General features: G+C 38.8%; 1 protein-coding gene across 2 annotated transcripts in view; it reads right to left on the bottom strand.

Annotated features, from left to right (window-relative positions):
- GDF3 (growth differentiation factor 3) overlaps positions 1–26,171 on the bottom strand; it is a 128,639-nt gene that overhangs the window by 11,980 nt on the left and 90,488 nt on the right. Inside the window, exons 1-3 of one of the 2 annotated variants that reach the window (XM_057491627.1) lie at positions 25,768–25,846; positions 22,162–22,271; positions 6,435–6,501 (exon numbers count right to left, since the gene is read on the bottom strand). The gene's annotated coding sequence lies outside the window, so the exon portion shown is untranslated. Of the gene's footprint in view, positions 1–6,434; positions 6,502–22,161; positions 22,272–25,767; positions 25,847–26,171 lie in introns of those variants that run through there. The other variant, XM_036909923.2, reaches the window with a different exon arrangement.

Raw genomic sequence — 26,171 nt, 5'->3', positions numbered from 1 at the left:
TGATTTTTGGCCTACTATGTGGTCTATTCTGGAAAACGTTCCGTGTGCACTTGAGAAGAATGAGTATCCTGCTGCTTTTGGGTATAGAGTTCTGTAGCTATATGTTAGATCCATCTATTCTAGTGTGTTGTTCAGTGCCTCTGTGTCCTTACTTATTTTCTGTCTGGTGGATCTGTCCTTCGATATTAGTGGTGTGTTGAAGTCTCCTAAAATGAATGCATTGCATTCTATTTCCTCCTTTAGTTCTGTTAGTATTTGTTTCACATATGTCAGTGCTCCTGTGTTGGGTGCATAGATATTTATAATGGTTATGTCCTCTTGTTGGATTGACCCCTTTATCATTATGTAATGTCCTTCTCTTTCTCTTGTGACTTTCTTTGTTTTGAAGTCTATTTTGTCTGATACAAGTACTGCAATACCTGCTTTTTTCTCCCTATTAGTTGCATGAAATATCTTTTTCCATCCCTTCACTTTTAGTCTGTGTATGTCTTTGGGTTTGAAGTGAGTCTCTTGTAGGCAGCATACAGAAGGGTGTTGTGTTTTTATTCATTCTATTACTCTGTGTCTTTTGATTGGTGCATTCAGTGCATTTACGTTTAGGGTGATTATCAATAGATATGTACTTACTGCCATTGTAGGCTTTGAATTCATGGTTACCAAAGGTTCAAGGGCAGCTTCTTTGCTATCTAACCATCTAACTTAACTCACTTTTTATGCTATTATAAACACAGTTTGATGATTCTTTATTTCTCTCCCTTCTTTTTCTTCATCCTCCCCTCTTTATATGCTAGGTGTTTTATTCTATACTCTTTATGCTTCCCTTGACTGATTTTGTGGATAGCTGATTTTATTTTGCATTTAATTAGTATTTGATTGGTCTACTTTCTTTGCTGTGGTTTTATTTTCTCTGGTGACAGCTATTTAGCCTTAGGAGGGCTCCCATCTAAAGAAGTCCCTTTAAAATACACTGTAGAGATGGTTTGTGGGAGGTAAATTCCCTCAACTTTTGCTTATCTGGGAATTGTTTAATACCACCTTCAAATATAAATGATAATCTTCCTGGATATAGTATTCTTGGTTCAAGGCCCTTCTGCTTCATTACATTGAATATATCATGCCATTCCCTTCTGGCCTATAAGGTTTCTGCTGAGAAGTCTGATGACAGACTGATGGGTTTTCCTTTATAAGTGATCTTTTTTCTCTCTTTGGCTGCTTTTAATACTCTGTCCTTGATCTTTGCCATTTTAATCATTGTATGTCCTGACGTTGTCCTCCCTGGGTCTCTTGTGTTGGGAGATCTGTGGACTTCCATGGTCTGAGAAACTATTTCCTTCCCTAGTTTGGGGAAGTTTTCAGCAATTATTTCTTCAAAGACACTTTCTATCCCTTTTTCTCTCTCTTCTTCTTCTGCTATCACCATAATACGAATATTGTTCTGTTGGGATTGGTCACACAGTTGTCTTAATATTCTTTCATTCCTAGAGATCCTTTTATCTCTTTCTGCCTCAGCGTCTCTCTATTCCTGTCCTCTGATTTCTATTCCATTAACAGTTTCTTGCACTTCATCCAATCTGCTCTTAAATCCTTCCATTGTTTGTTTCATTTCTGTTATCTCCCTCCTGATTTCATCCCTTAGCTCTTGAATATTTCTCTGCATCTCCATCAGCATGCTTATGACTTTTATTTTGAATTATTTTTCAGGAAGATTGTTGATTTCAGTCTCACCAAGCCCTCTCTCTGGTGTTTGAGGGATTTTTGGACTGAACAACATTCTTTTGCCTTTTCATGGTGATGGGAGTGGTTGCCCGCGAGTGGTGCATGTGTCAGCTGGGAGAACAAAGTCCCTTCCTGCTTGCCGGTTGCCTTGCCTGTCTCTGCTATCTGTACCAGTCAAATGCACATGGGAGCAGCCTCTGGGTTAATCCCCTAAGCTGCCATGGGTGGGGTGGCCTTCGAGATGGCCTAGAGCAATGGCAGGGGCCACAGGCCTGTAGCACATGTTCTGCTGTAAGAGCAAAGCCTCTTTGTGCTTCCTGGTCTCTGCACCCATCTCCTCTTTCTGTGCTGGTCAACTGCGAACAGGGAGCAGCCTCTGGGTTAATCCCCTTAGCTGCCATGGGTGGGACGGTCCACAGGATATCCAAGGGCACTGGCGGGGGTCGCAGGTGAGCAGTGTGTGTTCTGCCGTGAGAACAAAGACCCTTTGTGCCTCCAGGACTCTGTGCTGGTCAATGCTGTCCATGCCACTCAACTGCGCACAGGGAGCAGAGTCTGTTTGGGCTGGTTAGCCCCATGCAGTGAGAAGCCTCTGTGCCAAGCTGTGTGGTTGCTTTGGCTGGGGCTGCTCCCCCACTGGTCTGCAGCAATGGGGGGGAGGGGAACAGGCAGTTTGCTTGCAGTGCCGGCAGAGGGGGGATGAACAGCAGGCTGCTTATTGCTGTGAAGAGGTTTGGAGCTGCTTTGCCTTTCAGGGGATTAGGGTGCCTGAAGTTCCTTAAAGTTCCCAGCCTGCTGAGCTGAGTGTGCCAGGATGATTTTGTCCATCTGTTAAACCCTTGTCCCTTTAAGACTTTTAAAGCGTCCATTTTTCTTTTGTCTCAGGGCAGCCTGCTGTGGGAACCTGTTAGCAGTCTCAATCTCAGACCTTGTTTTTCTGCTCCTCCAATATCCAGTGCACCATGCAATGTGTGTCTGTGCTCCAGGGGCAGACCACCAGGGATGGTTATTTAGCAGTCCTGTGCTCCCACTCCCTCCCCACTCTGATTCCCTTTCTCCCTCCTGTTAGCTGGGGTTGGGGGAGTGCTCGGTTCCCACCAGGTCATGGCTTTGTATCCTACCCTTTTCTGTGGGATGTTGGGCTCTCACAGATGTAGCCTGGCTCATGTACTGTATCTTCCGGTCACTCTTTTAGGAATAGTTGTATTCGCTGTATTTTCAAAATATATATCGTTTTGGGAGGAGATTTCCACCACCCTACTCATGCCACCATCTTGAGAATCTTGCTACTATCATTTTTTATAGTGAAAACTTGATCAGTTAACTTGCAATAGTAAATATATTTTAGAACACCTATAAATTAGATTAGTCAGCCACAAATAATGTTGCAAAAGAATATTTAATGGCATAGAAACTTGTCCATGAATATTATTAAGCAAAAAAAAAAGCAGATTTTTGAAACAATATACAAAAAATAATCTAATTTCACAAAAATATGCACCAGAAAAATCTCAAAAGATTGTTATCAGAAGGCCAACAACTATTATTTCTTAGTAATTTTTTATAAGTTTTCTTTTCAAAGTTTTTCTAATAAATATGTATTATTTTTATCATCAGAAAAAGTTACTTAAATAACACAATATAGTCATAACCACTAAAACAGTGATTTAGATTTTTCAGTCAGTAGACAAGTATTTATTGAGTTCTAAGTACTAAGGATAGACTAAAGAATTGGGTAAACTTACATTAAAAACTAAGGATAACTCCAAACATATAGTGAATCTGTTCCAACCATGACACTGACCTCATTATTCACACCCTCATAGTGATATTTTTTTTTAGTCCCTTTTCCTATAATAAAAAGAGGTTGGGATTTTTTTCGTTTTTTGTTTTTTAACCTTTCTTCCTCATCTGAATTGTAGACACATCCTGTACCATTTCTGAATATGTGAGCAGGACATAGTATGGACATAAAAAGAAAAGTTGAGATGAATCTTTGGGAATTAAGGAAAACTCATTGAGATTTTACATACTAATTAAAACCCACACCTTGGTGACTTCTCTTGCTGGTTTTTAGAGAAGAGAGGAATGGGCGCGGACAGTGAGGGATTACCAAAGTAGGTAGAGTAAGAATTTGCTGAAGACACCTGCATAACCAACACACTGAAAATAAATTTTTGGAAAGAATGGAATGTTTTAAAAATTGAGGTAGCTATCAAGGAAAAAATCTGAATTTTTTTTAACGTCCTTAGATGTGCTTTACTATTAAATATTTATTTATAATTATGTCTAGTGGGTAGGTGAATGGCAAAAAATATTGTCTGAATCAGAGTAGTAATAGGATGATAAGGAAAGACCCCAGAAGGTACACAGGATTAATATTTGTAGTATTTCTGACATCCTGGGAAACCTCATTTAGTATTTCTTGCACCCTGGGAAACTGCATTTCATTTAACAGCTTGAACATTTTATCATACTACCAAAAACAAAAGCAAAACAATAATGAAAAAGAATCCCTTAGAATCACATGAATGGGTACGTAGTAATATTACTTTGAATGGACATACATTTTACCCATTTAGGAACTTTAAAAAATTTTGAGACACTAAATATGTCTTTAACTGTATTTCATTACATGCCAATTAAACTTCATCTGTAGTTCATATTATATCCTTATTAAATTACAAGTCTAATTATCACTTGGTTGTCCATAAAGGCTCTTAAGGGTCTTAATTCTTTTGGACAAATTGGTTTAGATAATGTATCATTTTATACAGCCAGCAGCAGTTGTGAATCAGAGTTCATTCGTAATAACTCTGGCTAGCCTGGGATAGTCTTTCTCCTTTAACTTTTAGAAATGAGATATATATGATCGATCCTTTATATTTAATTTAGATGTATTTCAGGGGGCGTTATTCAGCCTATCATACATTGGTTTTAGCCCCAAAGCTGCATTCTTAAATTTACTTTCAGAGAGCAATGTGGGTTCTCAGTTATATCAGACAGAACTGTTTTCCACAATACACATGTCAGGCCCTGGTCCTCATGGTAACTAATAAAACAGTTTGATCCTGGATGTAAACCAATACATAAAAAAACCTTTGTAGGTTTTTGTGAATTTCAGGTGTCTGGGGTGCTACCCATCAAATCATTTAAAATCACTATGTATCTGTCTGTCTGGAAAAAGTTGATGAATAATACTAGAGGAAGCAGTCACACCATCACCATGCAACCCAAAGTCAAAGAGTGTGGAACTGTGCCAGCATTTACCAAATTTTATCACCATTTTCAGGAGGTTTTGCATGTGCGTGTGTCCATTATTAAAGATAACATTTTGTGTTTTATCAGCCACCAACTGTTTCTCATCACTAGCAAGACCTCTCTGTAGCACAGTGCTACCCTTTGGGCCTCCACACCATTGAACTTCTTTCTGATAGAGCTACCAAGAATCATCCCAGCCCCTCTCCACTCATTGTGATTTCTTTTAGTTTAAAGTGTTTATTTTTCCAGAACGAGCAGTCACTAAATAAGGTAGTAATTATCAGTTGACATGTAGTTTAGTTTTTTTTTAACAAGTTTCACAATTACAAACAATGCTAGAGTAAACCACCTTGTACTCATCATTTCATATGCTTGATTTCAGAATAAATGCCTAGAAGTGGGATTTTTACAAAAGGATTTGCATATGTTTTATAATTCCTGTCTAAGGCTTATCTTTGACATGTAATTTAAAATGTTCTTCTAAAAGGGTGTACAAATTATATCCTGTCATGAAGGACTGCTAGTCATGCTATTCGAGAGGTCATAGGACAGAAAAGCTCACAAACCAAAATAAGATGTTCAAAGTTCATTTATCAAAAAAGTAGGGTAACACATAATAGAAGGACCATACTACCTACCACCTGAGTTATTGATTGTTCATATGTCTAGTGTCCCTTTCTGCCACACAAGTCTTTTCCACTGCTGGTTGAGTTTTGAGAACCAGAGTTGAACTTTGAGCAGATGCCTGGAGCTAATATGGACTTGCTTTGTCAGAGATACAGGGGCAAGGACGCCTGCCTCTTGGCCTGCTAGGATGGAGTACAAGTGGGATAGAACGGAACCATAATGGGTGTCCTCAGTGGGTTACCAATCTGGGATGACAGCTGTCAGACAAGAGTTGGCACCATTTCTATGTGTACTTGAACCCCATCCCCTTCTAATTATGATTAATACCTTTGTTCCATCATATATCTTATTTATTGTATTATCTTTAATATGTCTTACAGGTACTAACTTACTTTATATTTAGCATATCTAATGAATTCTATGTCTCATGAACATCTTGTTTACTCATTATGCATATTAACACTTCTTAGGAGTCTTGTCCATATTTCACCAGCTACTATAAGTCATATACATATTCTTGAGTTATACACTGCAAGCTGTTCTATTAGTTGTTATCCACTGGTAGGGATCAGGACATACTACCCCAAAATATGGCACCTTGGCCTGAAGAATATCATAGGCTGAAGGAGTTTGAGAAGATGACAGAAGCAGGAAGGTCACTCTGGCCTTCCCCCACACTTCTCCCCTAAGATAAGTCATACAACCCTTATATGAGAGGTGGCCTCCCTATACCCAAAGGAAGGAGCATCCTTATCTCCAAAGACAAAGGGATGCCAAGAAGAATTGTAACAAAGAGACCATGCTATGTTTCTCCCAGTTTACGTACTTACCTCATATTCCTTAACTTCTCATGTTTCTACATGACTGCCATCAACCTTTGCATAAAAATACTCAGATCTGAAAAAAAAAAAATACTCAGCTCTAACTGTTTCTATGGGTCTTCATATCCTTATGAAGACTCCTTTGTCCCATGTCATTTTTTTTAACATTAAATAAATTTGCATGCTTTCTCCTGTTATCTGTCTTTGTCAGTTTAATTTTCAGATCCAGCCAGGACCCCTAAAAGGCGGGTGATGGAACTTTTTCCTCCCCTGCACTGTGGTCAACACTGCTTGCCAGTTTCATCCATCCCATTTGTTTTCATTTTGTTCTATAACGCAAGGTAATAGTCTCAGATGACACAGTGCTTGCTGCAGACCCTGTAGCAGTACATTTAAGTACCATTATCCCCCACCTTATGCACTGACACTGCTTCACCAACTTGTTTTTGTTTTTATTTTCCCTAACCCAGTAGAGAGAAAATGCATAATTGTTTTCGCTTAAATTTATTGGACTTTTAACACAGTTCACAATTTTTTCATTTGTTTCATGGCTATTTGAACTCCATTTAGAAACTCCTTTACCCATTTTTCACTTGAATTATTCATCTTTTAACATTTAAATTAAGAAATAATTAACAAATTATTTGGATAAGAACTTTCATCTGTCGTATTTGTCAAATCTCTTCCCCCCAGTTTACATCCATTTTTCAACACTGTTTAAAATGGTTTTTGCCACTAGGAAATTTTTAACCTTTATTTGGTCAGGTTTTGAAATCTTTCATGGTGTTTGATTTTTGTTTCATGCTTAGACAAGATTTTTTCACCATGAGAATATAGACTGACAACCATATTTTCTTTCTAATATGTATTTATGAATCTTGTGTGACTTGGCAAGGTAATTATCAGCTCAGTTCCTCACCTGTGATTCAATTTTTTCATATGTAAAAAATGAAGTTAATAGGAATACACACTGATAGGGTTATGAGAAATAAATTGTCGCTCCATGTAAAAAACATAAAAGAGTGCATAGTACTTAACAAATACATAATCGGTGTTCACTGCCATTAGCTCTGCATCAATATCACACAAGTTTGAACACTTCAAGCATACTACTTGGGTTCACGAAAGTAAATATTTTTTGTTTGACCTATATCCAAGCCAGAAACATAAGGAAATAAAAATAACCTCACCTGCAAAAATAATAGGTGTTAATGGATTAGTGACTATTGCCCAGATATTTATATTCCTGTGGTAATAAATATATATAGAGAGAGAGAATTATTGCTTGCCTTATATAAAACGGAGCTATACTACACACAGATTGCTCTGCTTCAAACTCTGTCACCTAACATCTCTTGGACAGCTGTACCCAAAGCTGTACTTCATTCTCTTTAGTGGCGATATCCTCAACTCAATAATTTACTTAGCTGTTTCCAATTTTTCATATGACAAACATCTTTGTTTATTAACCACAAGGGCTTCCTGGGAATCACACTAAATTTCTGACTCTTCCAACATGTTTCTCTTTCTTTGAACTTCTAACATCTCTCATCCTCATTCTCACTTGTTCCTATTTCTCTGAGAAAACTGAAGGAATCAGCAGAACTCCCAGCACTTCCCACAAGCACACCGAGCGCCAAGGCGGCCCTGCTCCGTGCCTGCCTCTTCCTGCTGGTGGACTCTCCGGTCCGGCTTGCATGCTGACTGCATCCCTCTCTCTTACTCCACGTCACCACTCGGCACTTTTCTCTTCATTCTCACCCACTTTTCCCTCTTCACTGGATCCTTCCTAGCAGTAAATAAATATGCTTTTGTTTTTCCCATCTTAGGCATTTTTAAAAAATCTTTTAACCTACTTTCCACAATACCTACTGATCCATTTCCTGTTCCCTTTTGCAGAAAACTTCTTGAAATAGTTGATTATATTTGCTGGGTCCAGTTCTTATTCTTTCATTCTACAGCACGGTTTTTGTCTGGGTCACCAATGGGTTCACGGGGCCAAATCCAGAACCCAGTTGTCATCCTTTGTCTCACTTTATCCCTCAGCAGCATTTGACACAGTTCTACCTTACCTGGCTCCCTACTTCCTGTCTTACCTGGCTGCCAGGACAGCTCCCTGTCTTGGTTTACCACCTTCCCCATTGGTCACTCATTCTCAGCCTCCCTGTCTGGTTCCTCTTCTCACAGGTCTCTTGCAGTTGGGGTGTCCCAGACCTCAGGCCTCAGGTTATATTCCCTTCTCTAATTATGTTCCCTTTCTTAGTGAGTCTCATCTAATCTATGGCTTCAAATACCATATACATGCTGGTGACTTTCAAATGTATATGTCTAACTCGACTTTCTCTGAATTCCAGAACCATTTTATTTAGTTGTCTCCTCATTTCTTCTTGGATGTCTACATATTCTATATTGGATTCTAAGTATTTATATTATCTAAAGTGGAATCCTGATCCAGGCACCCTACCCCTCTTCACTACACCTGCAGGCTTTTCCACATGAGCTAATGCCAACTCTGCCCTTGAGTTGTTCAGGACAGGAATTACCTTTGACTTCTTCCTTTCTCTCATACCCCATATTCAATTCATCAGGAAATTCTACTGGCTCTACCTTCAAAATATTTTCAGAATCTGGACTCCACCACTACCACCCTAATCTGAGATGCTATTATTTCTCATCTGAATTGTAACATAAATCTAAACGGATCTCTAATTCCAACCTTGTCCTGTCTCCAGTTCAGTCTGATTTCCACACACAAGCCAAATTCTTTTACAAGCTCAGTTGACTCATTCACTCATCTGTTCAAAACCACCCACTGGCTCCCTATTTCACTCAGAGGAAGCATCAGTGTCTACAAAATCCCACCTAGTTACCCCACTCACTGACTGCCCCTTGCTCGCCCACTCGCTCTGCTCCATCCACCCTGGCTTTGCTGCCTCTCTACTTCCTCACGTACTTGCTGTTCCCTCTGCCAGGAAGACTCACTAGACGTCCCCACATCCAACTTTCCCACCTCCTTCAGTCCTAACCCATTCCTCACCTGCTCCTTAAACTTTATCCTTAACTTTCTATTTTAATCTCACCTACTGCCTCTCTCCCACACTTCAATCTCCTGTTCTATTTTGTTCATAAAAAGAAAAAACAAACTGTTCTATTTTATTCATAGCAGGTATCTTCTAAAATACTGATAATTTCATTCATCTGTTCAGTGAACAATTGTGCCAGCATTTGGGATGTAGAAGTGAATCAGATAAAAATCCCTGACCTCAAACAACTAACATTCTAGTGGGGTAAGTCAGGACACAATAAATATAATAAATAAGTAATATTACTTGTTGAATAAATAAATGAAAATAGTTTTGGGCCCAGAACCAAGTACTTCTACAGAACAAATTTCTGGAAAAAAAATTGCTGGGTCAAAGAATATACACATTTTAAGTTTTTGTATATAATGGCCAAATTTCTGATCAATAACCAACAGGAAAAAATAGGTCTAGCATAATTATGTACTGTAAAAATTAATAAAGGGACACCTTGCTGACATGGTGTCAGATGGCCTGCAGGGGAGCTCTCATGCCCACCATTCCCTATAAATCTCAGACCCTACTGGAAGAGGTACACCAAACTGTTCAGCTACTTTACTCCCGGGCAGAAGCAGGAAGGTCTCCGCCTTCTTTCCAGAAACATCCCAACCAATGAGACACTGTCTCAACTCAGCCAATGAGAAGCCATAACATGTGGGATTCCCAGTTTCCTCCAGTGGACTTTTTACTGTGAACAGCCCCCCCCCCAACTACCCGCCTCTTCCTCTACTAAAGAGGGGGCCTCTCCTTCTTTCTCTGGACATGTTTATGCTGTAGCTTGCATGTCCCCAGTTGCAATTCTCTGCTATTCCTAAGTTAAACCTATGTAATCAGTAAAAATTTTTACTGGTAAAAAACTTTTATTTTTAAGGTTAACAGTACACACACACACTTGCATATATTCATACACAAATATTTGTTATTTGAATAACAACAGTCTCTTCTGGGTCTGGCCTGTAACTTAACCTGAGAATATATTTTTATTTTATATTGTATGATGTGATTGTGAGAGTAAAATGGTGGCATTTTTTTCATTAATTTTTTACTGGGGAAAAAAACACATGGAATATTTTTGTGAAAAGAAATGGGAAATGTAATTGACGTAAGTTACCGAACTTACATCTAGAAAGTCTAGAATCGCTGACTTAGAATACTTGGTATTATCAATGTTTCTCTTTCATAATAAAGATGGATTTTTTAAAGTTAAGACTTAAATCTTACCAAGGAAATTGTTACCTTTGAACTATAAATTTATATCCTCAGAAGATTTTCATAATCAGAATAGCCTCCCTCAAAGTATTGCATTTGAAAAAACTTAACTAGGAACAAAAATACATATAAGCATATATCAATAGTGGATAATATATCCTTATATATCTATATTGTACACATATATATATATGAATATTCATATTACATATGAATAACTTTGTAAATTAAAATTAGGTGAAAAATAGGGGGGGCAGAGCCAAGATGGCAGTATGAGTAGAGCAGGGGAAATCTCCTCCCAAAACCACATATATTTCTGAAAATACAACAAAGACAACTTTTCCTAAAAGAGAGACCAGAAGACACAGGACAACAGCCAGACCACATCCACACCTGCGAGAACCCAGCACCTTGCAAAGGGGGTAAGATACAAGCCCCGGCCCAGCAGGACCCGAGCGCCCCACACCCCAGCTCTGGGAGGGAGGAGAGGAATCAGAGCGGGGAGGGAGAGAGAGCCCAGGACTGCTAAATAGCCAGCCCTAGTCATCCATACCAGAGGGCAGACACAGTGCATGCGTGGGGTGCCGGAAACTAGGGAAACAGGACAGTAAGACCTGTGAGCGGGTCCCTGCAGTCAGCACACTGGGACAAAGAAAAGCGAGTGCTTTTTGGAAGTCTTAAAGGGACAGGGACCTCACGGTCCGACGGAAGCGTCCTGGGACACGTAGTCAAGCTGCAGGGAATCTGGGGAACTCTGGGCACTCTAACACCCTGGGCAGCAGGGAGCACGGAGGCCCCTTACGGAGATAAATAGCCTCCTGGCCGTTCCCCCTCCAACACAGCTCCACCATATCAGAGAAGCTGCCCAAGGCAGGCCACGACCACAGCAACAGTGGAGATAAACTCCATAGCAGCCGGGCAGGAAGCAGAAGCCCTGTCTGCATGCAGCTGCCCAGCACAAGCCACTAGAGGTCGCTGTTCTCCCAGGAGAGGAAGGCCACAAACCAACAAGAAGGGAAGTTCTTACAGCCGTCACTCGTGCCAGCTCTGCAAACTATTCCTATCACCATGAAAAGGCAAAGCTACAGGCAGACAAAGATCACAGAGACAACACCAGAGAAGGAGACAGACCTAACCAGTCTTCCTGACAAAGAATTCAAAATACGAATCATAAACATGCTGACAGAGATGCAGAGAAATACGCAAGAGATATAGGATGAAGTCAGGAGGGAGATCACAGATGCCAGAAAGGAGATTACAGAAATGAAACAAACTCTGGAAGGATTTATAAGCAGAATGGATAAAATGCAAGAGGCCATTGATGGAATAGAAATCAGAGAACAGGAACGCATAGAAGCTGACACAGAGAGTGATAAAAGGATCTCCAAGAATGAAACAATATTAAGAGAACTGTGTGAACAATTCAAAAGGAACAATATCTGTATTATAGGGGCACCAGAAGAATAAGAGAGAGAAAAAGGGATAGAAAGTGTCTTTGAAGAAATAATTGCTGAAAACTTTCCCAAACTGGGGGAGGAAATAATTGAACAGACCATGGAAATACACAGAACTCCCAACAGAAAGGACCCAAGGAGGCCAACACCAAGACACATAATAATTAAAATGGCAAAGATCAAGGACAAGGACAGAGTTTCAAAGGCAGCTAGAGAGAAAAAGGTCACCTATAAAGGAAAACCCATCAGGCTATCATCAGACTTCTCAACAGAAACCTTATAGGCCAGAAGAAAATTGGCATGATATATTTAATGCAATGAAACAGAAGGGCCTTGAAACGAGGATACTGTTTCCAGCACGATTATCATTTAAATATGAAGGAGAGATTAAACAATTCCCAGACAAGCAAAAGTTGAGGGAATTTGCTTCCCACAAACCAGCTCAACAGGGTATTTTAGAGGGACTGTTCTAGACGGGAGCACTCCTAAAACTAAACAGATGTCACCAGAGAAAATAAAATCACAGCAAAGAAAGGAGACCAACCAAATACTAACTAAAGGCAAAAAATAAAATCAACTACCCACTAAAAGCAGTTAAAGGAAACATGAAAGAGCACAGAATAAAACAACCAACATATAAAGAATGGAGGAGGAGGAATAAGAAGGGAGAGAAGAAAAGAATCTCCAGACAGTGTATATAACAGCTCAATAAGCGAGCTAAGTTAGGCAGTAAGATACTTAAGAAGCTAACCTTGAACCTTTGGTAACCACGAATCTAAAGCCTGCAATGGCAATAAGTACATATCTTTCAATAGTCACCCTAAATGTAAATGGACCGAATGCACCAAACAAAAGACACAGAGTAACAGAATGGATAAAAAAGCAAGACTCATCTATATGCTGCTTAAAACAAACTCACCTCAAACCCAAAGACATGCACGGACTAAAAGTCAAGGGATGGAAAAACATATTTCAGGCAAACAACAGAGAGAAGAAAGCAGGGGTTGCAGTACTAGTATCAGACAAAATAGACTTCAAATCAAAGAAAGTAACAAGAGATAAAGAAGGACATTACATAAGGATAAAGGGCTCAGTCCAACAAGAGGATATAACTATTCTAAATATATATGCACCCAACACAGGAGCACCAGCATATGTGAAAAAATACTAACAGAACTAAAGGGAGAAATAGAATGCAATGCATTCATTTTAGGAGACTTCAACATCCACTCACCCCAAAGGATAGATCCACTGGGCAGAAAATAAGTAAGGACACGGAGGCACTGAACAACACACTAGAACAGATGGACCTAATGGACATCTATAGAACTCTACACCCATAAAGCAACAGGATATACATTCTTCTCAAGTGCACATGGAACACTCTCCAGAATAGAACACATACTAGGCCACAAAAAGAGCCTCAGTAAATTCCAAAAGATTGAAATTCTACCAACCAACTTTTCAGACCACAAAGGCATAAAAGTAGAAATAAATTCTACAAAGAAAACAAAAAGGCTCACAAACACATGGAGGCTTCACAACATGCTCCTAGATAATCTATGGATCAACAAACAAATTAAAATAGAGATCAAGGAATATATGGAAACAAATGACAGCAACGACACAAAGCCCCAACTTCTGTGGGACACAGCGAAAGCAGTTTTAAGAGGAAAGTGTAAAGCGATCTAGGCACACTTAAAGAAGGAAGAACAATCCCAAATGAATAGCCTAACATCACAATTATCAAAACTGGAAAAAGAAGAACAAATGAGGCCTAAAGTCAGCAGAAGGAGGCACATAGTAAAGATCAGAGAAGAAATAAACAAAATTGAGAAGAATACAACAATAGAAAAAATCAATGAAACCAAGAGCTGGTTCCTTGAGAAAATAAACAAAATAGATAAGCCTCTAGCCAAACTTATTAAGAGAAAAAGAGAATCAACACACATCAACAGAATCAGAAACGAGAAAGGAAAAATCACGACAGACTCCACAGAAATACAAAGAATTATTAAAGACTACTATGAAAACCTATATGCTAACAAGCTGGAAAACCTAGAAGAAATAGACAACTTCCTAGAAAAATACAACCTTCCAAGACTGACCAAAGAAGAAACACAAAAGTTAAACAAACCAATTACGAGCAAATAAATTGAAACGGTAATAAAAAAACTACTACAGGCACACACCTGATCATCTACATTTGCTCTCTTACAACACTAAACTATGCTTTCTACCTTTATCTTGTATCTACCTACCACTTCAGCATTTTATTAAAAATAATAATAATAAAGAGAGAAATGTGGTATCCAAATATAAATCAAGTATAAAAATCAAATGAGTATTCATATTTGAACTGACTGTTTATAGTTCATAATGCATGAGCAAAACCGAAAGTTTCTGTGATGACTGCCCTTGCACTGTTCACCATGTAACTTCTTCACTATGTAAGAATTTGTTCTCCATGTAAGAACTTGTTCGTTATGCTTCAGAAGATTGGAGACTGACGAAAATTAGGCTTGGGGTGGATTAATGATTGTGCATTGAGCATTGACTCCCCTATACAGAATTTTATTGTTGTTAACAACCATTTGATCAATAAATATGAGAGATGCCCTCACAAAAAAAAAAAAAGTACACACTTCCAATTGTAAAATAAATAAGTAACCGGAATGTAATGTATAGCATAAGGAATATAGTCAAAATATTGTAAGAACTTGGTATGGTGATAGCTGGTACCAAGAATTATCATGTATATAAATGTTGAATCACTGTGTTGTACACCTGAAACTAATGTAATACTGTGTGTCAACTACCCTTCAATAAAAAATAATTATCTACAAAAAAAAAAAAAAAAAAAAAAACTACCCAAGAACAAAACCCCCGGGCCAGACGGATTTACCTCAGAATTTTATCAGACATACAGAGAAGACATAATACCTATTCTCCTTAAAGTTTTCCAAAAAATAGAAGAGGAAGGAATACTCCCAAACTCATTCTATGAAGCCAACATCACCCTAATAACAAAACCAGGCAAACACCCCACCAAAAAAGAAAATTACAGACCAATATCCCTGATGAATGTAGATGCAAAAATACTCAATAAAATATTAGCAAACCGAATTCAAAAATATATCAAAAGGATCATACACCATGACCAAGTGGGATTCATCCCAGGGATGCAAGGATGGTACAACATTCGAAAATCCATCAACATCATCCACCACATCAACAAAAAGAAGGACAAAAACGACATGATCATCTCCATAGATGCTGAAAAAGCATTTGACAAAATTCAACATCTATTCATGATAAAAACTCTCAACAAAATGGGTATAGAGGGCAAGTACCTCAACATAATAAAGGCCATCTATGATAAACCCACAGCCAACATCATACTGAACAGCGAGAGGCTGAAAGCTTTTCCTCTGAGATCAGGAACAAGACAGGGATGCCCACTCTCCCCACTGTTATTTAACATAGAACTGGAGGTCCTAGCCAAGGCAATTAGACAAAACAAAGAAATACAAGGAATCCAGATTGGTAAAGAAGAAGTTAAACTGTCACTATTTGCAGATGACAGGATATTGTACATAAAAAACCCTAAAGACTCCACCCCAAAACTACTAGAACTGATATCAGAATACAGAAAATTTGCAGGATACAAAATTAACACACAGAAACCTGTGGCTTTCCTATACACTAACAATGAACCAATAGAAAGAGAAATCAGGAAAACAACTCCATTCACAATTGCATCAAAAAGAATAAAATACCTAGGAATAAACCTAACCAAAGAAGTGAAAGACCTATACCCTGAAAACTACAAGACACTCTTAAGAGAAATTAAAGAGGACACTAACAAATGGAAACTCATCCCATGCTCTTGGCTAGGAAGAATTAGTATTGTCAAAATGGCCATCCTGCCCAAAGCAATATACAGAAACAATGCAATCCCTATCAAAATACCAACAGCATTCTTCAACGAACTGGAACAAATACTTTTAAAATTCATATGGAAACACCAAAGACCCCGAATAGCTAAAGCAATCCTGAGAAAGAATAATAAAGTGGGGGGGGGATCTCACTCCCCAACTTCAACCTCTACTGCAAAGCCACAGTAATCAAGACAATTTGGTACTGGCACAAGAACAGAGCCACAGACCAGTGGAACAGATTAGAGACTCCAGACATTAACCCAAACATAGATGGTCAATTAATACTTGATAAAGGAGCCATGGACATACAATGGGGAAATGACAGTCTCTTCAATAGATGGTGCTGGCAAAACTGGACAGCTACATGTAAGAGAATGAAACTGGACCACTGTCTAACCCCATACACAAAAGTAAATTTGAAATGGATCAAAGACCTGAATGTAAGTCATGAGACCATAAAACTCTTAGAAAAAAACATAGGCAAAAATCTCTTTGACAGAAACATGAGTGACCTCTTCTTGAACATATCTCCCCGGGCAAGGAAAACAAAAGCAAAAATGAACAAGTGGGACTACATTAAGCTGAAAAGCTTCTGTACAGCAAAAGACACCATCAATAGAACAAAAAGGTACCCTACAGTATGGGAGAATATATTTGTAAATGACAGATCCGATAAAGGCTTGACATCCAAAATATATAAAGAGCTCACCTCAACAAACAAAAAACAAATAATCCAATTAAAAAATGGGCAGAGGAACTGAACAGACAGTTCTCCAAAAAAGAAATTCAGATGGCCAACAGACACATGAAAAGATGCTCCACATCGCTAATTATCAGAGAAATGCAAATTAAACCACAATGAGATATCACCTCACACCAGTAAGGGTGGCTACTATCCAGAAGACAAACCACAACAAATGTTGTCAAGTTGTGGAGAAAGGGGAACCCTCCTACACTGCTGGTGGGAATGTAAATTAGTTCAACCATTGTGGAAAGCAGTATGGAGGTTCCTCAAAATGCTCAAAATAGACTTACCATTTGACCCAGGAATTCCATTCCTAGGAATTTACCCTAAGGATGCAGCACTCCAGTTTGAAAAAGACAGATGCACCCCTATGTTTATTGCAGCACTGTTTACAATAGCCAAGAATTGGAAGCAACCTATGTGTCCATCAGTAGATGAATGGATAAAGAAGATGTGGTACATATACACAATGGCATATTATTCAGCCATAAGAAGAAAACAAGTCCTACAACTTGCAACAACATGGAGGAGCTAGAGGGTATTATGCTCAGTGTAAAAAGCCAAGAGGAGAAAGAGAAATACCAAATGATTTCACTCATCTGTGGAGTATAAGAACAAAGGAAAAACTGAAGGAACAAAACAGCAGCAGAATCACAGAACCCAAGAATGGACTAAAAGGTACCAAAGGGAAAGGGACTGGGGAGGATGGGTGGGTAGGGAGAGATAAGGGGGGGGAGAAGAAAGGGGGTATTATGATTAGCACACATAATGGGAGTGGGAGAGAGGGGAGGGCTGTACAACACAGAGAAGACAAGTAGCGATTCTACAACATTTTGCTATGCTGATGGACAGTGACTGTAATGGGGTTTGTGGGGGGGACCTGGTATAGGGGAGAACCTAGTAAACATAATATTCTTCATGTAATTGTAGATTAATGATAACAAAAAAAAAAGAGAAAGGAAAAGGGGATTACTCCCTGATAGGATAAAACTAACTGCAAATCAACGAGTAATGCATGCTTTACATATCCTTAATTTTGATCTCTTAAAGGGTGTCAGATGATCAGCTATGGAAGTACATTTTTCTGATAATATTCCTTTCTCTTAAAAAAAAAAGCAGTTCCTGTGTGGTGATCTCCAACAGGTTTTTCACAATGGTATAAAGGTCATATCAAAGTGTGGGCAAATGGTTTGTTTGTGTTTATACAGAGGATGAAAGCCTAATTTGGCTACACAGAAAATGAATTAAGATACAATATGAGGAAGAACTTCCAACATCAACATCCTCTGGAAGAGTCATTCTAGAAGATGATCATCAAAAAACTTCAACAAAGATCCTGGCGCTGTTGGCAGTTGTAGCTGCATTCATCCCACCAGTTCCTGGACTTGCCATGGGAATGAAGGAGATATCTAAGCTGGCCTGTGCATACAGTAAAACAACAGATTTGACTGGATCTATACTCTCCGAACTCAACCAAGAATTAGGAGAAGTGCAAGTTGCAGTGCTCCAAAATTGTGCGACTATAGACTATCTACTGTTGAAAGAACATATGGGATGTGAACAGTTCCCAGGAATGTATTATTTTAATTTGTCTGATTTTTCTCAAACTATTCAAATTCAGTTAGACAATATCCATCATATCATTGATAAGTTTTCACAAATGCCTAGGGTACCTAACTGGTTTTCTTGGTTTCACTGGATATGGCTGGTAATTGTAGGTCTGCTTTGGTTATGTAGCTGTATTCCTATTATGTTAATGTGTGTGCGCAATTTAATTAGTAGTTTAAAACCTATACATGCTTATGTTACTCTACAAGAAGATATGTCAAAGAAATAATCAATCTTCCCATGTTTTCTTCCGTCTGCTACTTCTATAGCTTTTCTTCTTCTTTCCTAATTACAACCCTTTAGTAGAATTCGTGCCTCATATCGAAAATTACCGAGTATCATAATTCTTCCAAGTGGTAAAGATACCTCAAGACAAATGCTGGCATAGAAGCCACAGGGCATAAATCTGCAAAGAAGTAAAAAGCTAACCTTTTCAAACAATATTGCTTCTCTCTCACTTACCAACTTTACATTTCCCTGTATGGCCCTGGAAGATGACTGGTTAGCCAGAGATGGGTAAGATTCCTCAAGGGAGGAACAACCCAGGACAGGCACAGGCGCAGGGGGGCCATCAGGAGAGAAATTGGGGATCAACAGAGGGGAGGCTTAGAACCTCACCCCCCGTTTTGAGAGAAATCTTCTGCATCCGTGGATGTTTTGTTGCCCTTGTCTAGCTTGGATTAATATTTAGTTACAGGCACAGACCTGGTCATCTACATTTGCCCTCTTACAGCACTAAATTGTTTTCTACCTTTATCTTGCATCTACCTACCACTTCAGCATTTTATTTAAAAAATAATAATAATAATAATAATAAGAGAGAAATGTGGGATTCACATATAAATCAAGTATAAAAATCAAACGAATAATCATAAAAAAATTAGGTGAAAAATAATATTACATTATAAAACTTTAATATTTTATACATTATGATTAAGAAACATTCTTAAGTGACAATTTTACATTTAAATAAATGTTTGTGAACAAATTTCTCTTCTGGATAACAGAGTTTTGAATCTTTTTGGTTTCTCCAAAGGCAAGGAAAACAAAACAATGCTAAAATGTCTAAATTGTCTATCTTATCTAAAAGACTACTTTTACTGTCTGGGCCTAGGGCAAAGAAAACAAAAAATAATTCTCCTTTTCAGCAAGAGTATCAATACAAGTTGATAAGGATTGGTGGGGTCATTTTTTACTGCCTTGGATAACAATGTTTTGTAAGTCTTGCATTCTCAGATAACTATCAACTATCTTAAAAGTATTCTTGTTTAAGGCGGTGAGAACACAATAGAAAAAATGTTGCTGGAGGCCTTTACTCTTAAGATTAACCTCTTTGACCTCTTTTGAGATTTTAGGAGCTCCAAGTTTATCTTTGTTGTTTCAAAACTAGTGACAGAAGTTTTAAGGGAAATGAAAAAGCAAAAACCAAAACAAACCTGAAAACAAATGCACTCATTCTCTCTGCACCCTGTGACTTAACTATATACAGTACGAAATACACATGCCCAAGTGACTTCAGAAGGAATGAGTGAATGGTTACAGACATTATGATGCACCAACTTTGCTCCAGGCAATGACTTGCACTGTTTGTCAAGCTTTGTTTTGACTCATTAAAGAATGGTGAAATAAATTTTGTGTCTCTACCAGCATTAAAAGAAAAAAAAAAACTATGTAGAAAATATCAAGAGCGCCTTATACAATGGCTAATAATTCTTTCCTGAAACTTTCTAGCTTTCTAGTTGCTAACCTGTTAATATTTACCTGGACATGCTATGGAGTGTATTTCTTAATGTGGGTTGCTGGCAAGAAGGTGTGAATGCCGCCATACGAACAACGCTCTTGGACAGCAGGGGTTACCCTTTCTGCCATGGAGTTTACATTATGGTGGCCTTTGTAAGCAGACCAAAACTAAATCTGTAGATGCCCTAAGTTTACAAAATCAAAATACTAAGGACAACCAACAGACAGTCAACTGGCTTCAAACTACAGCCAATCAACTAATTTCCTTTCTCTGCTTCTGCACTTTCTCTGTATAAACCCTTCCCCGGTCTTCTGTCCTCAGAGTGCTCCTAACCACTTTCAGTTTGGTGCTGATTGATTGGAATCAATTTTTGCTCAAATAAACTCAAAGATTTTAATATGCCCCAGTTTTTCTTTTAACAGAACAAAACACAAGGGAAAATTTACTTCCCTCGGTATTGTGGACGCCAAGTGAACGTATTTAGAATGACTTTCTGAAGAGGGTCAAGTATTCCAGAGAATAAAGAACTGAATAGTGTCCACAGGGTGTCCAGAGGGCTTGGATAAACATGAACAGAACAGCTACAGAAAAAGCTGTTCAGGGGAGGGAACTCCAGAAGGGCCACAGGTTGAAGGGTGAGACCAGAAAAGGAAGGCACACATACTGAGAAATCAGCACTGCATGACAGGTGACAGATGAAGTGGCAGTGAAGCTTCCCCATGGGCTGCCTCTGTGCGGTGGAAACAGACTCTGGGCCATTATGACCTTGTCTTGCATCTGCCACTCTTTTGTGATCATAAGTGAAAAGTTACTCCATTTCTTCAAAGCTTGTAAACCCCACAATGATCATAAGTGGCCTGAAAATTACTTCCCACTGTATCAAATATCTCCAGAATCAAAATCTGGGGGACTATAGCTTTGATCTCAGTATTATTTTCTATCATTGACAACTGCCTTAACATAATCTTTACTTTGGACCAGTGCCTCCCAATTATGCCCAGTTTATGTTTATGTTTTAGTTTTTTCTCAGTTGTGATAAATATATATAACATGAACATTTTAATCATTTTAAAATGCACAGTTCACAATGTTGTACAACCATTACCACTATCTGTATCCAAAATGTATTCGTCATCCAAAATTGAAACTCTATAACCATTAAGCAATTACTCCTCATCTCTCCCCAGCTCCCGATAACCTCTACTCTACTTTCTGTCTTTAGGAATTTCCCTATTCATATAAATAAAATCATGCAACATTTATCATTTTTTGGCTGTCTTATTTCACTTAGTTTAATATTTTCAAGGGTCATGCATGTTATAGCTTGTGGCAGAACTTCATTCCTACATATGGATGAATAATATTCCATTGCACTCACATACCCATTTTGTTTACCTATTCATCTGTTGATGGACACTTGAATTTTTTCCCTTTTGGCTCTGGTGAATAATGCTGTATGAACATTGGCCTGCAAGCATCCTTTTCAGTGTCTGTTTTCCATTCTTTTGGTTAGGAGTGAAATTGCTGGGACATACAGTAATGCCATGGTTAGATTTTTGAAGAACCATGTCAGTGCATTTTCGTGCTGATTCCAGTAACTCCTCACCCAGTGCTATCTGAATATTTTCATTGAGTTTGGTAAGTAACAAGACTGCCTTGTCTTGCCCTCATGTCTCCCCTGGATAAACTTCTCCAGAACTGCTGACCTTACTCTGATGCATGCAAGTACTCTACTGCCACATGTATAGTCTGCCTCTCCCTGCTGTAGACTTCACATATCTACATATTTACTGGATGGAATATCTTTGCACTGGGATGCAGAACCAAATAAACAACAAATACTCAAGTTCAAGAAAGCAAGCATCTGTAGGGTTTTTATTAAGAATGATTCAAGCCTCTGTAAGTCTTTGTTTTACTAAGATACTCTGATCAGGAGATGGAGGGTAAGGGTTTTTTACCTGTTCTGTTTCCCTGATTTAAACCTGTTGCGGAGAGATCATAGTGGCTGCTCAGTAGGTATTTGTTCAATGAGTGAATAATTGATCATCCTGGCCTATTATTGTTAAGCCTAGATAACAAAAGGAGAGCTTTTTATTCTGTGATCTCTGGCACTTTGGCAACAAAGGTTGTTCTCGTCATTGATAATTTAATCAAGTGAGATTCATATGGACTCCACAGTAAGGTCTAGCTAGTGATGCAGCTTTAGAGCACTTGACCTCAAGCTGTATATATTTTTTAACTGAGGTATAAGTGACATACACTATATTAGTTTCAGGTGTACAGCATAATGATTTTATATTTATACATAGTGCCAAATGACCAAGCTATATATTTCAACCAATTTTCCCCAAATTCGTAAGTTCAATATTGGTATTCTTCCTAACCAGAAATTTATCTACATCCTTGCAAAACCCTTGACTTCCACATTAATGGGCTTTCATTGGCTGAATGGAAGATAAAAGTGGTAAGAATACATATCCTATGGGATTATGGTTATGTATTACATATATCAGGGTACCAGAGTCTAGAAAACCACATATATTGGATGTGTGATCCTGTCTTCAGGAAAGGTCATTAGTGTGGATGCTCTTCTGTATTCTCTCATGTCTCCTGTGGGTCTGTAACATTTGGCTTCTTAGGTCACCTTAGAGTGGCACATGAACTTAGGTATTAGAGAACACCTAAAGTATCGCTTTTAAGGGGGTTTTACTTGCATTCTTGTAACCCACTTAACCAAAGCCATAATGTTCCTGTACCATTAATATGGTTTTCTAATAAGGTCTCAGATCAGTGTTTCTGCCCTAACAGGATATAAGATGTGTTCATTTCCTATTGCTGCTGTAACAATTACAAGGTTGGTAATAACTTAACTATCTTACAGTTCTGGAGATCAGAAGTCCAAAATGTGCCTCCCCAGGCTAAAATCATTTAGGCAACGTTTCTTCGGGATCCTCTAGAAGAGACTCTGTTTCCCCACCTTTTCCTGCTGACAAGAGTTTATCTTCATCCCTTGGCTCTGTGGCCCCCCCATCACCCTTGGAGTTTCTCCCTCTGCTCTGTTGTCACATAGCCTTTTCTCCATCTGACCCTCCAGATTCCCTTGTATAAAAACCCTTGTTATTACTTTGGCTAGACCTGGATTATCCAGGACAAACTCCTAATGTCACAATTCTTACCTTAATCTCATCTGCAAAGTCTCTTTGCCGCCTAAGGTAACATATTCACAGGTGCCAGAGCACAGGACATTCCCTGAGCGCCAGTATTCAGCCTGCCACATAACACTTCAGAAAACCCTCGTGTTCTGCAAAATTACACATGTGCTTAAACACCCGCACAGATAGTCGTTATGAGAAATATGGGGCTATGGGGCAAAAGCACTCAAAAGTCTGTGAAACTCCAGTAACAATTCTAATATAAACATACTAGCGCTGTTAGAAAGATATTCAAAACTCTTAATAAAGATGAAGTTGCTTGATGGAAAGGAATGTAGAGAGGTCTGGGGCTGCTGACTTTTTATAGAGAACAAAATGCAAGGTCCAACTACCAAAGCTGGACTCTGGAGGGAACAGAATATATTTTTTAGAACAGCTTAGATTTACAGAAAAACTAAAACTAAGATAACACAGAGTTCCTGCATGCCCCACACCCAGTTTCTCCTACTATTATCTTACATTAGTATGTTTGTTAACATGAATTAAACCAATATTAATATAATTAAATGAGTCTATTTAGATTCCCTTAGTGTTTAGTTACTGACCTTCTGCTCCAGGATCCCATGGAGGATCCCATGCTATTCTAGCTGTCATGTCCCCTTTAGCTTTTCTGGCTGTGGCAATTCCTCAGACTTCTTTTGTTTGATGACCTCGACATTTTGAGGAATCCTGGTGAATATTTTGTAGGATGCCACACAACTGGGATTTTTCTTATGTTTTTCTCACGATAAGACCAGGGTTATAGGCTATTGAAAGGAAAATCACAGAACTAAAGTTCCATTTTCACCAGATCATACCAAGGGCACGTACCATCAGCATGACTTATCACTATTGGTGTTCTGGCCTTGATCACCCAGATGAGGTAGTGTTTGTTAGGTTTCTCCACTGTAAAGTTATTCTTTTTTCCCACTTTCCATACTGTACATTTTGAAATGAAGTCAGTATGCGCAACCCACACCTAACGAGTGGAGAGTTATGTTCATCCCGCTTGAGGAAGGAATATATACAAAAATTATTTGGAATTCTTCTGCATGGGAGATTTGTTTCTTCTCCTCTACTTACTAATTAACCAATCATTTATTTGTATCTATATGGACTCATAGATATAATTTTATACTTTCAGTCCAATACTACTTCATTTTTTCGATCAGATTGTTCCACCTCTTTCAGTTGGTTCTTGTATTCCTTGTGCCTATCCCTGTCAATGTGTATATTGTGGGTATCAGTTTAACACTTCCTTAGTTTGTGACACTACAAGGTGTTCTGGACTTATCTTGTGTACTTCCTGTCTCAGTCCTAAGAAATAACCATTTCCCGAAGGAGCCTTGGTTCCTTTTACTGGAGAATTAAACCAAGATCCAGGCATAAGGCATGGTCATTACTACTAGGGTGTCATTTTTTAGGCCATCTCAGCTAACAGAGCAAAAAGTATGTGTTCATACTAATGTGTGAATATATACATGCATTTTTAATTGGGTTTTTATATGTCTTTGTAGTCTTGCATTACATACCTAGGAAGTTCTCAAGGGGTGCAAGATCAGGGGAAAAACAATACTTGGTCCCTGGATTTCCTTTCTAAAAAAGACAGAGGTAGACTGTCAATTGAACAATTTGTTCAGGGGCATATGGATGGCACTGCTCTGATCTCTGGCCAGGTATTTTTAGCTGACTTAGAGTCCTCATAAGTTAATACTTCCAATTATTATACAATGCCATATCCCCAAGTTCTATTTTCACTTTCCTCGTCCAAACTATCTTTCATTTCAAATTGTTAATATTTCATCTCAATTTAGTGACATTAGAATTCTTCAACACTTGCAGTCCATGAAACCTAGTGCTTCCTCCTGGTGCCAATAAATAAAATGGAATAAAAGGTCACTGAAATCAGAAAGGCATTCAAAGTACAGATGACCCTTGAACAATGTGGGGGTTATAGGCACAGACACCCCCTCTCCACCACAGTCGAAAATCCACATTTAACTTTTGACTCCCCCAAAACTTAACTGCAATAGCTTACTGCTGGAAGTCTTATCGGTAACATAAACAGTCGACTAACACATTTTGTACATTATATGGGTTACATACTAAGTCTTATAGTAAAGTAAGCTAGTGAAAAGAAAATGTTTTTCAAATTGTCAAAAACCTTCCCTAATTTTCCAATATATTTATTGAAAAAAATCCACATATAAGTGGACCTGTGCATTTCAAACCTCCACTGTTCAAGCGTAAACCGTACACTGCTAGCTCATAAAATGGGGGTATGGGAGGAGAGAGAGAGAGAGCTGGAGGGAAAAAGACACCTGGGATCATGGGAATCGGCCTATGGGAAGTTAGGAAGCAGTGGTGTCTCACCTTCCTGCCCTGTTCTCCTGGTAGAGGGGATGGGGTTGGTATCAGAGCTGAGGCCCTCTACCAGCATTTCACAAGGCTGGTGAACGAAGACAAGAACTATTTAGGGTGGGCTGCACACCCACCCCCGAGGTCCCCTGGCCCTCTTCGATCAGACACCCTCTCCAAGGAGTGAACAGTGGACTGGAGTTCTTCCGAGGCAGTCAAAGGAAACACGACAACCCTTTGCCTGAGTCCCTTTCTCAAAAAGAGAAGCCGAGGCAGTGGGTCAAAGAAACAACGGAAGCAAAGGCACAAGGCATCATCCCTTTAACCTCTGGACTAGATTTCCAGAGCTGAAATTCCAAGTTCCACTTCGACCAGATCGTGTCCCACCAACATTACTTACTTATTTATAAGGCGAACCT

This window comes from Manis pentadactyla, chromosome 14, assembly GCF_030020395.1.
Source record: "Manis pentadactyla isolate mManPen7 chromosome 14, mManPen7.hap1, whole genome shotgun sequence".
Lineage (NCBI taxonomy): Eukaryota > Metazoa > Chordata > Mammalia > Pholidota > Manidae > Manis > Manis pentadactyla.
This window is presented reverse-complemented; position numbering and strand designations above follow the sequence as displayed.